The sequence below is a fragment of the Capsicum annuum genome, chromosome 8, assembly GCF_002878395.1.
Source record: "Capsicum annuum cultivar UCD-10X-F1 chromosome 8, UCD10Xv1.1, whole genome shotgun sequence".
Taxonomy (NCBI): Eukaryota; Viridiplantae; Streptophyta; class Magnoliopsida; order Solanales; family Solanaceae; genus Capsicum; species Capsicum annuum.
The window spans coordinates 33,815,596-33,826,808 of record NC_061118.1 but is presented as its reverse complement, the minus strand read 5'-3'; positions in this window follow the sequence as shown (position 1 = coordinate 33,826,808).

Here is an 11,213-nt window from a genome sequence, read left to right as displayed (position 1 = left end):
GGATAATGATCTCATTTTTTAATAAATAAATAAATTATATAAAAATTAAATAATAATAATAATAATAAAAAAATATTAACTAATTAATTTTTATACTTAAGAAAAATAGAATAAAAATATAACTAATTTAAAATAAAAATATAATTAAGAGAAAATATAATTACTAGCTTATTTATAAAAATCTAAATTAAAAGAAAATATTTTTTGAAATTTTTTTTGTATTATTTTAAAAAAAAAATCTTAAAATGTAACTTTACTTTTTGATTTTTTAAAAAATGAAATCTACTAAAAAAAATTAAATAAGAACTAAAGATAATATTTTGACATAAATAAATATTTAATGTCAGAAAAAAAGTCAGTCAAAACTCGGGAGTGTAAAAAATCACGTGTCTACACCCCCCAAGGAAGCAGTAAGTCCAATTCTAATCTAGTTTTTGTTTTAATTAATGATTAAATGATTTCATCATCATTCTTAATATATGTAACGATTTATATTAGATTGTCCATCCGTGTCTTGTTTCGACCAACCGAGAGTTGAAGATGCCATTTTTTCTTACTTTACTGTCTGTGCAAACTTTATCGGACCCTAAGGTCGTTGATGGAATAAAAATGGAATTGTTTTGAGCAACAACCATCACAAGAAAGACAATTTTGGAGGGTGGGGCTAATGATGCTCCTCTTACGGTTTTTTAAACAACAAGCCATTATGATTATGATGATAATGGTTGTACAGATTTTTCTCCATATTTTGCCGCATCTAGCGAATGTTCTTCATGCAAATGTCAAGAATGTAAGGCAAAACACGATAGAGTGATTAATGCTATTAATACACCTACTTCTTCTGTAAAGAAAATAACATCTAAGAGGGGTGTCATTCCATCAAAGAGGATTTCATATCCAGACACTCCACTAGAGATCAAGGCGACTAAGAGAAGAAGGAAAGACACTTCCAAGGCATCATCAATCATTAAAAAAAGCAAGATTGCAATGCCTCTGTTTTTATCTTGCACCGATGTTCAGTATGCAAGGGTCACAGAAGAGCAGCATGAGCTGAAGAAGGTGAATGTACATCATTTGTTCCAAAAAAATAAACAGGCACATATCTATTTCAACAGATGATACATCTGCTGAAAATTATCAAACAGATATATACATCTGTTACAATTGTTGTCTAACCTGTTGCATCAGATTTGTTATCTATTTCAACAGATGAGTCTTATGTTGCAAAAGATGGGTCATCTATTTGAAATTATATACTGCTCTGATTTACCTATTCGAATTTGTCCCAACAGATAATCCATTTGATGCAACATAAGACTCATCTGTTGCAACAGATGAAAAATCTGTTGTATGTCTCTACTTAGCATTGACAATTCTGGCTTTCCAGATGGATGTCACAGCTACTGCCGAAAAGCATAATATCACAGTTGATAACCCATCAATTGCTTCCAAAGATGAAGAAAAAGTGGAGCCTGTCAGTTTGGGAGAACGGAAGAATTACCCAGTTTGGGAGAACGGAAGAATTACCCGTTTGAAGGGTTCAACATCTTGAATGAGGCTCCAAAAAAACTAACACAGTTGATCAACGACTATTTAGAATGGATTGCCGATGGGTTGTTAAAGCATCATGCCAGCAAGTACATAAATCAATTTTATGGATATTGGTTTATATAATTCTTGTTGTAAGAACTTGACATTAACGCAAATAAATCATCATGTAGAAAATAAAATAACGAGCGCTACAAAGTGAACGAATCGAGTCTTGGTTTTGATATGGTCGACTTTGTTGTTGCACATCCCGGAATGAAGAATTGGTTCTATTTGATGTCACAGCTCCAAACTTACCGGAATGATGAGGTTTAAATGCCATTCATATTACTATTAATTAATACTTTATTTAATTGCATCTGCGTATTGAGTTTTTCATCACGTAATCTGAAATGTTTGATAATATGTGCAACACATCGATGTCATTTTTACCATATCCAGAAAAAGGCCAAGTTACAAATACAAGAACAATACAGATACACAATAGGCAATTTTTTGTACAAAGTTTACATCAATAATGCCTACGATAGGTATTGTCAACAACAGCCAGAAGTTTTCCATAACGAGGAATTCTTAATCAACATCATCAAAGGTTTTAGCATTCCGGCTGGCTTACCTTGGCATTTGGTCGACGAATTGTTCATCCCAATCAATTGTGGTGATGAATTCCATTGCATGTTGGCTGTCGTCGTTCTAAAAGAGAGTCACATCCGAGTTTATGACTCGATGTCGCGAAGGAGACGTTCCGGGCCGTCGTCTGAGATACAAAATCTGGCCAAAATATTACTTACTTACCTTGATATGAGTGGCTTTTTGGACCAAAAGGTTCGTACTGATTGATTGATGATTGAAGCATACCGGGATAAAATGGCTAATCCTTTTGATGTACAATATGATGACGGAATTAATCAACAAACCATTGGTACCCTATAAGTTTAAGTGTCATGATTTAGTTTCATTTCACAAATTTCACAACACTTGCATGAACTGCAAGATATGGATTATCTATTTTTTTATAACGCAGGGATTGCGATCCTTTTGTTGCCGCCTATGCCGAGTATTTGAGCGATGGATTACAAGTACTAAATGATGGACTTGATGCCGGATTACTCCACAAAAGATATGCTGCTCTTTTATGGAAATACGGAAAAACGAAAGCTTAGAAGCCATACGCAACCGACGTTAAAGATCCAGGACGACCAAAGCCGAATTTCGTAGCACCGGATGAAGAAAAACTTCTCCATATTGATTTGATATTTATAGCTTGAGTCCGTCAATGTAATAACCTATCCTCCTTGATTTAACTTGTTGATTTATTTGTAGAGTAGATCATTTGTACCCATAATGATTTTTTTTACATTTCATTTATTTGTTTAGTTATTTCGTGTAATTTTTGAAGGCTTCAATTTATTTTATTTTGTCTATGAATATAATTAATCCTTATTTTTGAACATGTTAATTGAAATGGAGTACTAGATTCAAATATCGCAACAGATAATACATCTGCTGCAATAGCCGACATATCTTATCAGACAGATTTAGATATATGTTGCAATATGAGATACAACACGTAGGTCATCTGCTATAAATTATATAACAGGTCTTCCTACTTTTTTGATTTGCTCCAATAAATTACCGATCAGTTGCAACAGATAAGTTATATGTAGCAACAGATCGTATATCTGTTACGACAGACAGACTGGGAACATCTTCATAATGCAACAGATGACCAACCTTTTCCAACAGATAATCAATCTGTCATAAGAGGTACTATATCTGTTATGATAGATATAAAATCTGTTGCATTATAAAAATTCAACTTGGCCAGACATAAAAATTATTGCCACTACATGTAAAGTGAATTGGCTTGAAATGAAAATTTGTTATCGTGTTCATCTTTGTCTTTGTACATGTTCTTTTTTATACACGGGATCCAACCATTTAGTTAGTACCCCATATGCCTAGACCCATTGCATCTTTCCTACAACGGTGTAGCACACACCGGTCATTTGTGTGCCGATCTGTAGACACTCGATGTATACAAGCGAGTACGGCCCGCACGCTGCACCGATTGTATTTCTTGGGAGCTGGAGGTTCTTATTTCGACCTTCAAAATCCCATGATTCCTTCACCAAGACTTTAGCCATAAAATGATCCATCAGCTTACTCTGCGTCAACAACTTGGGCAACAACTTCAAGAGTGGCTTCATGTGGGTTAAAAACGTCTTCTCGCTGAAGACAGGTAAGTTACAGTCATAAACCTTAATCTTTCCCTCGTATAGTAGTATTTCAACAGTGAGAAAATATGTGGCATCCATGTTCATTACTGCAAGGATTCTCTTTTCCTTGGTCCAGTTCTTGTCGTGTGGATATGGCCTCTTTCCTTTAACATATTTAATCGCTTCTTCATTCCATTGGAACGTAGAAACTAACTGATCAATCTCGGGCCACCAAAATCAGCTATCTTACAGAGTTTAGTGTACCTATCGTTGAAATTATTGTAGAAGTTGAGGTTCATTATCTTATCGACAGCATCATAAGCATCCGGGTACATTAATTGCTTGTCCCCCATGAGGCAAAGAATTTCATCAACATACTGTGGTATAAGAAAACACTTTTTAAATAGGTTAGTAATTGTAAGGAATAAAAACACAGTTGAAAGAATCTGGTGCAGAGGGTTCTTTGAATCAGTTCACAGATTACCCAGCCAACGCAACTTATGCAACAGATTTGTATTATTTTACAACAGAATACCAAGTTTTTGCAACAGATTACACATCTGCTGTGTATATTCTTCTTTATGGAGTAGATTGGAAGGGTAGGTTAGCAAAAGTAAACTTACCTTGTCCTCGTACCACACGCACATATTTGTCATATTCAAGAAGTCTTTGGCGGTTAATGAATGCATGGTGTATTCTTTTTGAACCTTCATTTTGATGAATTCTTCCAGTTCATTCTTCTTCTCCTTTCCAAGCGCCGCAAATATGTCCACCTTCTTCGGCGGCCCCTGAACTTCAACAACTATTTGAGCCAAGGGAGTTGCAATTTTTGCTGATTTCAGAACGAAGAGAATTTGTCTAATTTTTCTTCTCTTCCTCCTAACCTCCACTGTAGGAGTGCATGGCTCCCTCACCTCGTTGGATGGTTTGACACCCTCCTAGATTTCAACTCATCGGCATCTTCAGCAATAACCTCTAGCTTTTCAAAGAGTTTATCCTCTCTATCCTTGTACACTTTGTATTTACAATGAGAGCATGAGGGTGGGGAGGGGTGAGAGGGATCACTGTAAGGGTGGGAGAGACCGGTATAGGGGTGAGAGGGAGGACCTGTGCATGGGGTGTTTTCAAACATATTTATTTTTTACTGAGCACCAACATGCTCATAATCATGACTGACAGCAGAAGTAGCAGCAGGATGGCTACCACCATCACAAACAACTCCACCAGCAATACTCCCAGAAGAAGCACCCAAATCTGTTTCAGTTTGAGGTTGGTCGTGAAGGCTTCAACATTAGGCTGACCTTTCCTAACTGCTCTTCTTATGGATGTTGCTCCATCCAATTCCTTCTTTATTAACTCCACCATTGGGTTTTCTTTTGTATCAACAAAATCCATAGTAAGAAAAGAAGTTATCCCCAACTCATTAATGGTAGGCACAATCCAAAGATGCACAACCTATAAAAAAAACAGGAGGAATTTAAATCATATAATAATAATTTGCAGTCAGTTGGGTTACATGGGGCTCGGGTTATGTTAACACAACCAACTTATGCAACAGACAATCTAGCTACCGCAACAACTGATCTATATGTTGAAACAGATTGATAATATGTTGCATCAGATTACCCATCTATTGTATAATTTACAGTAGATGGGTAATCTGTTGAGTAGGGTTCAGAGACCAGAGCAATATATGGTTAATCTGTTGTAACAGATGGAACATCTATTTCAATATCTTTCGTTGAGGCAAATTATTTTAGTGTAAAGAAGATGTACTGCATCATCCGGAGGGTTAAGGAGATCAGCCTCGTTAATATGTTTTTTGCTGCTCTCTACTGCAGCCAACCACCTAAGGATCCTTGGATGAGAAATCTTATTCGGGTAATCCTTGAAATGCTTTCGGAGGGGAGGAATGGCTTCACATGCCCAAGCCTAAAAATTGTAAACAGAAAGCAAGCAAAAAAAGTCACAAGTATATTCAATATAAATTAATGAATGAGTAAAAATAGTGATCAAAAAAAGTCACAAGTATATTCCACCTGTTGCAACAGGTGGAGAAATTTTAATAAATTATTCTACGCCACATTTCAAGAAAATACTCCGACGGATAACCCATCAGTTGGAACAGATGGGGAATCTGTTTGAAGACCTATTTAATATCTTCCAACAGATCTTTCACCCGTTGTAATAGATGGACCACCACCACCACAACCAATGTCACTAAGACCACCACCAATGTCACCAATACTAACACTAAGACCACCGACACCACCGCCAAAAAACACAAATACCAACACCACCACCACCAACTACCAATAATACCACAAACACCATCCTACAATACCACGACAGTCAATAAAACATTGAGAGAAAACTACAATTTTCTCGGGGGCTTCCAACTTTTTTATCATCAAAACTCAAAATTGTTAACCCATTTTCGAAGATAATACAACTAAAAGTCTTCTTTTTCATCATTAACTAAAAAGCCCAATTTTTTAGAATAAAAAACAAATGTAGAACTCTTCTTGAACTCTGTTACCTGCGAAGACAGAGAAAACGATGGATACAAGCTGGAAAGAAGTTGAAAAAATAATTATATGTAGTCGTAAGTGAAAAGAAAATTGACCTGTTTTGAAGGGTTGAGCAATATGTTAAGTAGTTGTTACTTATATTATTGAGAGAGAGAGGAGACCCCGAGAGAGAGAGAGAGAAGAGCGAGAACTTAAGATTTGAAATGAAAAGTTTTTTGCATAAATGGATGATTTGTATGGGTTGATTTGTAATTTTGAAAAAGAATGACAAGTTTTGAAATTGCTAATTTGGTCCGAATTGATCCTAATTAATTTTAAAAATTTTAAAAGATATAGTTTTTAAAAAATTGAGTTGATGAGAACTCATTTCAACTCAGAGTGATCGATTAATGACTCGGGTCGGGATGAACGCAATACCAACGCCATACAATTGCAAAGACTTGATTGGATTTGTAGTTGACCCTACGAGCTCATTCATTCATCCCTAGTTCCACCAAATCAATTTAGGTACTATCACTATCCTAACATTGAGTTGATGAGAACTCATTTCAACTCAGAGTGATTGATCGATGACTCGGGTCGGGATGAATGCCATACCAACGCCATGCAATTGCAATGACTCGATTGGATTTGTAGTTGACCCTGCGAGCTCATTCATTCATCCCTAGTTCCACTTAAATCAACTTAGGTACTATCACTATCCTAACATTGAGTTGATGAGAACTCATTTCAACTCAGAGTGATCGATCGACGACTCGAGTCAGGTTGAACGCAATACCAACGCTATGCAATTGTAAGAACTCGATTAGATTTGTAGTTGACCCTGTGAGCTCATTCATTCTTCCCTAGTTCCACCTAAATCAACCTAGGTACTATCACTATCCTAACATTGAGTTGATGAGAACTCATTTCAACTCAGAGTGATCGATCGATGACTCGAATCGGGATGAACGCAATACCAATGCCATGTAATTACAAAGACTCGATTGGATTTGTAGTTGACTCTGCGAGCTCATTCATTCATCCCTAGTTCCACTTAAATTAATTGCAATGAAATCTGTTGCAATAAATGACTGGGCTGTTGAAAATTTTCAAACAAGTATTCATATTTGTTGCAACAGATGACATATCTGATTTAATTATCAAATAGACATTTGCATCTATTGTGACAGATGACTGAGCTGTTGGAAATTTCCAAACAGATATTTATATCTGTTGTAATAGATGACATATCTAATTTAATTAATTATGAAATGGACATTTTCATCTGTTGTCACAGATGACTGAACTATTGGGATTTTTAATCAGATATTTATATCTGTTGTAATAGAGGACTGAGCTGTTCGGATTTCTAATCAAATATTTATATATGTTGCAATAGATGACATATCTGTTTAAGAATCTTTTTTTCTCTTTTAATTTTAAAGCAAGCTTCTGGTCCGAGTAGATAATATCAAGTAGTAGTACTTACTACTAAAGGCGGTAAAAAATATTTTTTGGATATCTCAAAAGTGAGTTCATTGAGCAGTCTTGTCTTGTCTTTTCAATGTCACTAGTCTTAGTCTTCCTCGTGCCCCTCAAATTATTAATAAAATTAAATAATATTAATTAATGAATATTGAAAACCCCCACGTCTACGTACACAATACATCTATAGAAATCTTTCTTCAGCTGCAGTTTATTTTATCCAACTCTCTCATCTTTTTCTTTCTCTCCTCTTTAGAGTCACATCCTTTTTTTTCTCTTTTCTCTTCTCTTCTCATAAAGATCTTTTCGGATCTAAACCAATCCATAGCTGTCCTCGACTAAAATTTCTATTTTGATCCCCTTTTTGATATTAAGGTATGGTTCATTATTGCTCTTTCATTCTCGTCTTCTTCTTTGCAAGTTATTTACATCTATTTTTATTTAATTACTATTTACCCATATCATATTTATTAAAAAAATTTGAAGAAATTTTTAAGTGTTGAATAAACAAACCAAGAATTTTTATTACAATATGCGAAAAAAGTCATCTGTTGGGAGAAGTTTAAAAGCCTTGTTGGCAGTATTATTTATTTTTATGTATTTTGTTTGTTTCTTTATTGTTGATGTAGTTATTGATGTTGTTGGTGGGGTTGGCGTTATGGAACTTGTGGTGTGGTATTGTTGATGGTTCTGAAACAAAGGATGTTGCTTCTTTGTTGTTGATGATGTTGTTAGAACAAATGTTGTTGTTTCTTTGTTGTTGATGTTTATGCAGTTATTGATGTTGCAATAGATGGAGAAACTGTTGGAACAAATCAAACCACCAGCAAGGCTGGTTTGATGTATTCTATCTGATTTCACAACTGTTGCAACAGAATCCACATCTGTTGCAGCAAACTCCACATCTGATGCAACAGATGATTATGTTCTTTTTGTGACCTTAATTTTTTTCTTCTTTGTAGATATAAGGAACTGACAGTTGACCAACTTTTGTCGGACTAAGTTGTCGGAGGAATAAGTTGCTTGTAGATGGAACCACTTCATATGAGGGAGGTATGTATTACTGATAATGTTATTATGGAAACACACAGAGTGCACTGATTTTGTGAATGCTGTTTTTACTGATTAGTCATAGATCGTTCAAACAAGATATCTGCAATTTTACAGTTAAGATTGGTAGGTCTAAACTGATAAGGCTGAGCAACCATGAATATGGTTCTGATACCCTGTTAAGATTTAATGTCGGTTGTTGCTCATGTTTATTTGTCAAGCATTGTGAAGGGATCTAGTTTTGGTGTCATTGTAAAGAGATTCAATAGCGATTGGACTAACTTTTAAGGTGCATTGGACCCTTAGATGGCCTTCGGGCCTTAGCACTGCATCTAACAAGAACGAAAAACCAATATAGTTATTGCCCTGGCTAAAATTTATATGGTTGGGTTGCTCACTCGGGGTCATGATTATATGCCAGAAGGTGCGGTAGGAGAATGCCTTCGAGGTAAAATGGGTGGTTGATGGAAGACTATATCATGTAAGAGCTAATTGAAGAGGAGACATAGGGTAGAAAGTAACTTCTAGCAAATCTGGCCGATGGAATTATCTTAACAGATGCAAAATCTAAACAATTGCAAATATGAAAGTGTATTCGGTAATGTAATTTCATCTACTGTGTCTCTAAAAGAAAAATAATACAGATGGACACTTTTCTAGGGAGTTGCGTGGTCGAAATTATCACCTAGGTAGAAAATAGGAGAAGACCAACAAAGCAGCCTCACGGGCATCGAGGGTTGAAATGTTGTTCAGCGAGTCTAGAAAACTTACGCCAACAACAACTGCAGTTAAAATAAGGAATCTATGCGAAGGCGGCAATTTTTGAATTTTAAATTTCATCCCATGCCTTCTTGTTTGTGTTTTCGATTAGGTCCATTGTTCGTTGACCTGATCGGAACCACAAACGAGATTAAAAGGCAAATAGAGTATCATTGCTTCTTTAGCAATATGGTTATAATTGATTGTGTTTTCTTGCCTTGACATGCTTTCAACATTCCTTGGAGAAGATCAGATGCTTGCTGTAGTATGTGAATCCCGATAATTTTTAAGCTTGCCTATACCTTGTTGCTTTTGTTTCAAGTTGGTTGTTGCCGTTTTTGAAGTTGGTAAAGAGTTCCTCATCTCTTGTGAGCTCGATCAGGAACACTACCTTCAAAGTTGTGGCATTCTAGAAGCCCTTCAGAACACTTTCTTCAGAAGCCTTAAAGGATACATGGAGGGTCACTATGTTTGTTTTAGGTCAAAATGTGTTGATGGACGTTGAAAATGTAGTCCCAACAGTTGAACAACACACTTTTATCGAGCGTTGCTCCATGCATCTTGCTCAACCAATTTGATAAATTAGTAATCATGGAGTTACATAGCGTGTGATCTAAACCAGCTCTACCAAGCCTATCAAACATTACGTAACTTCAAGCTCATTACCCTATTAAAAAAATATGATCGAGTTAGTGCACAAATCGAACGAGCTCAATCTCTCAGCCTTTCTGCTGATCGCTCTTCTCCAATATAGATTACAAGATATCTGCTATTCAAAAGTCTACACCATCGCCAGACATGCTTGCCTGGGAATAATTCTTCTGAAGTTATCTGTTGATGTCTTCTGAAGAATTGCTCCTAGGTAAGTATGTCTGGCGATTATGTAGACTTTTGCATAGCAGATATCTTTTCATCTATATTGGAGAAGAGTGATCAGCAGAAAGGCTGACAGATTGGGCTTGTTTGATTTGTGCACTAACTCAGGCATATATTTTTGATAGGGTAGTGAGCTCAAAGTTACGTAACGTTTGATAGGGTTGGTAGAGCCAGTTTAGATCACACGCTATGTAACTCTATGCTTACTAATTTATCAAATTGGTTGAGCAAGATTCATGGAGCAACGCTCGATAAAAGTGTGTTGTTCAACTATTGGGACCCCATGTTTAACGTACATCAACACATTTTGACCTAAAACAAACACAACGGCCCTCTATGTATTCTTTAAGGCTTCTGAAGAAAGTGTTCTGAAGGGCTTCTAGAATGCCACAACTTTGAAGGTAGCGTTCTTGATCGGACTCACAAGAGACGAGGAACTCCTTACCAACTTCGAAGACAACAACGACCAGCTTAAATACAGAATCAGAAAGCTTGAAAATTATCAGGATTCACATACTACAGCAAGCATCTGATCTTATCCAAGGAATGTTGAAAGCATGCTAAGGCAAGAAAACATAATCAATTAATCCATATTACTAAGGAAGTAATGATACCCCATTTGCCTTTCAATATCGTTTGTGGACCTGATCGAAAACACAAGTAAGAAGGCATGGGATGAAATTTAAAATTCAAAAATTGCCGCCTTTGCTTAGTTTCCTTATTTTTACCGCAGTTGTTGTTGGCATAAGTTTTCTAGACTCGC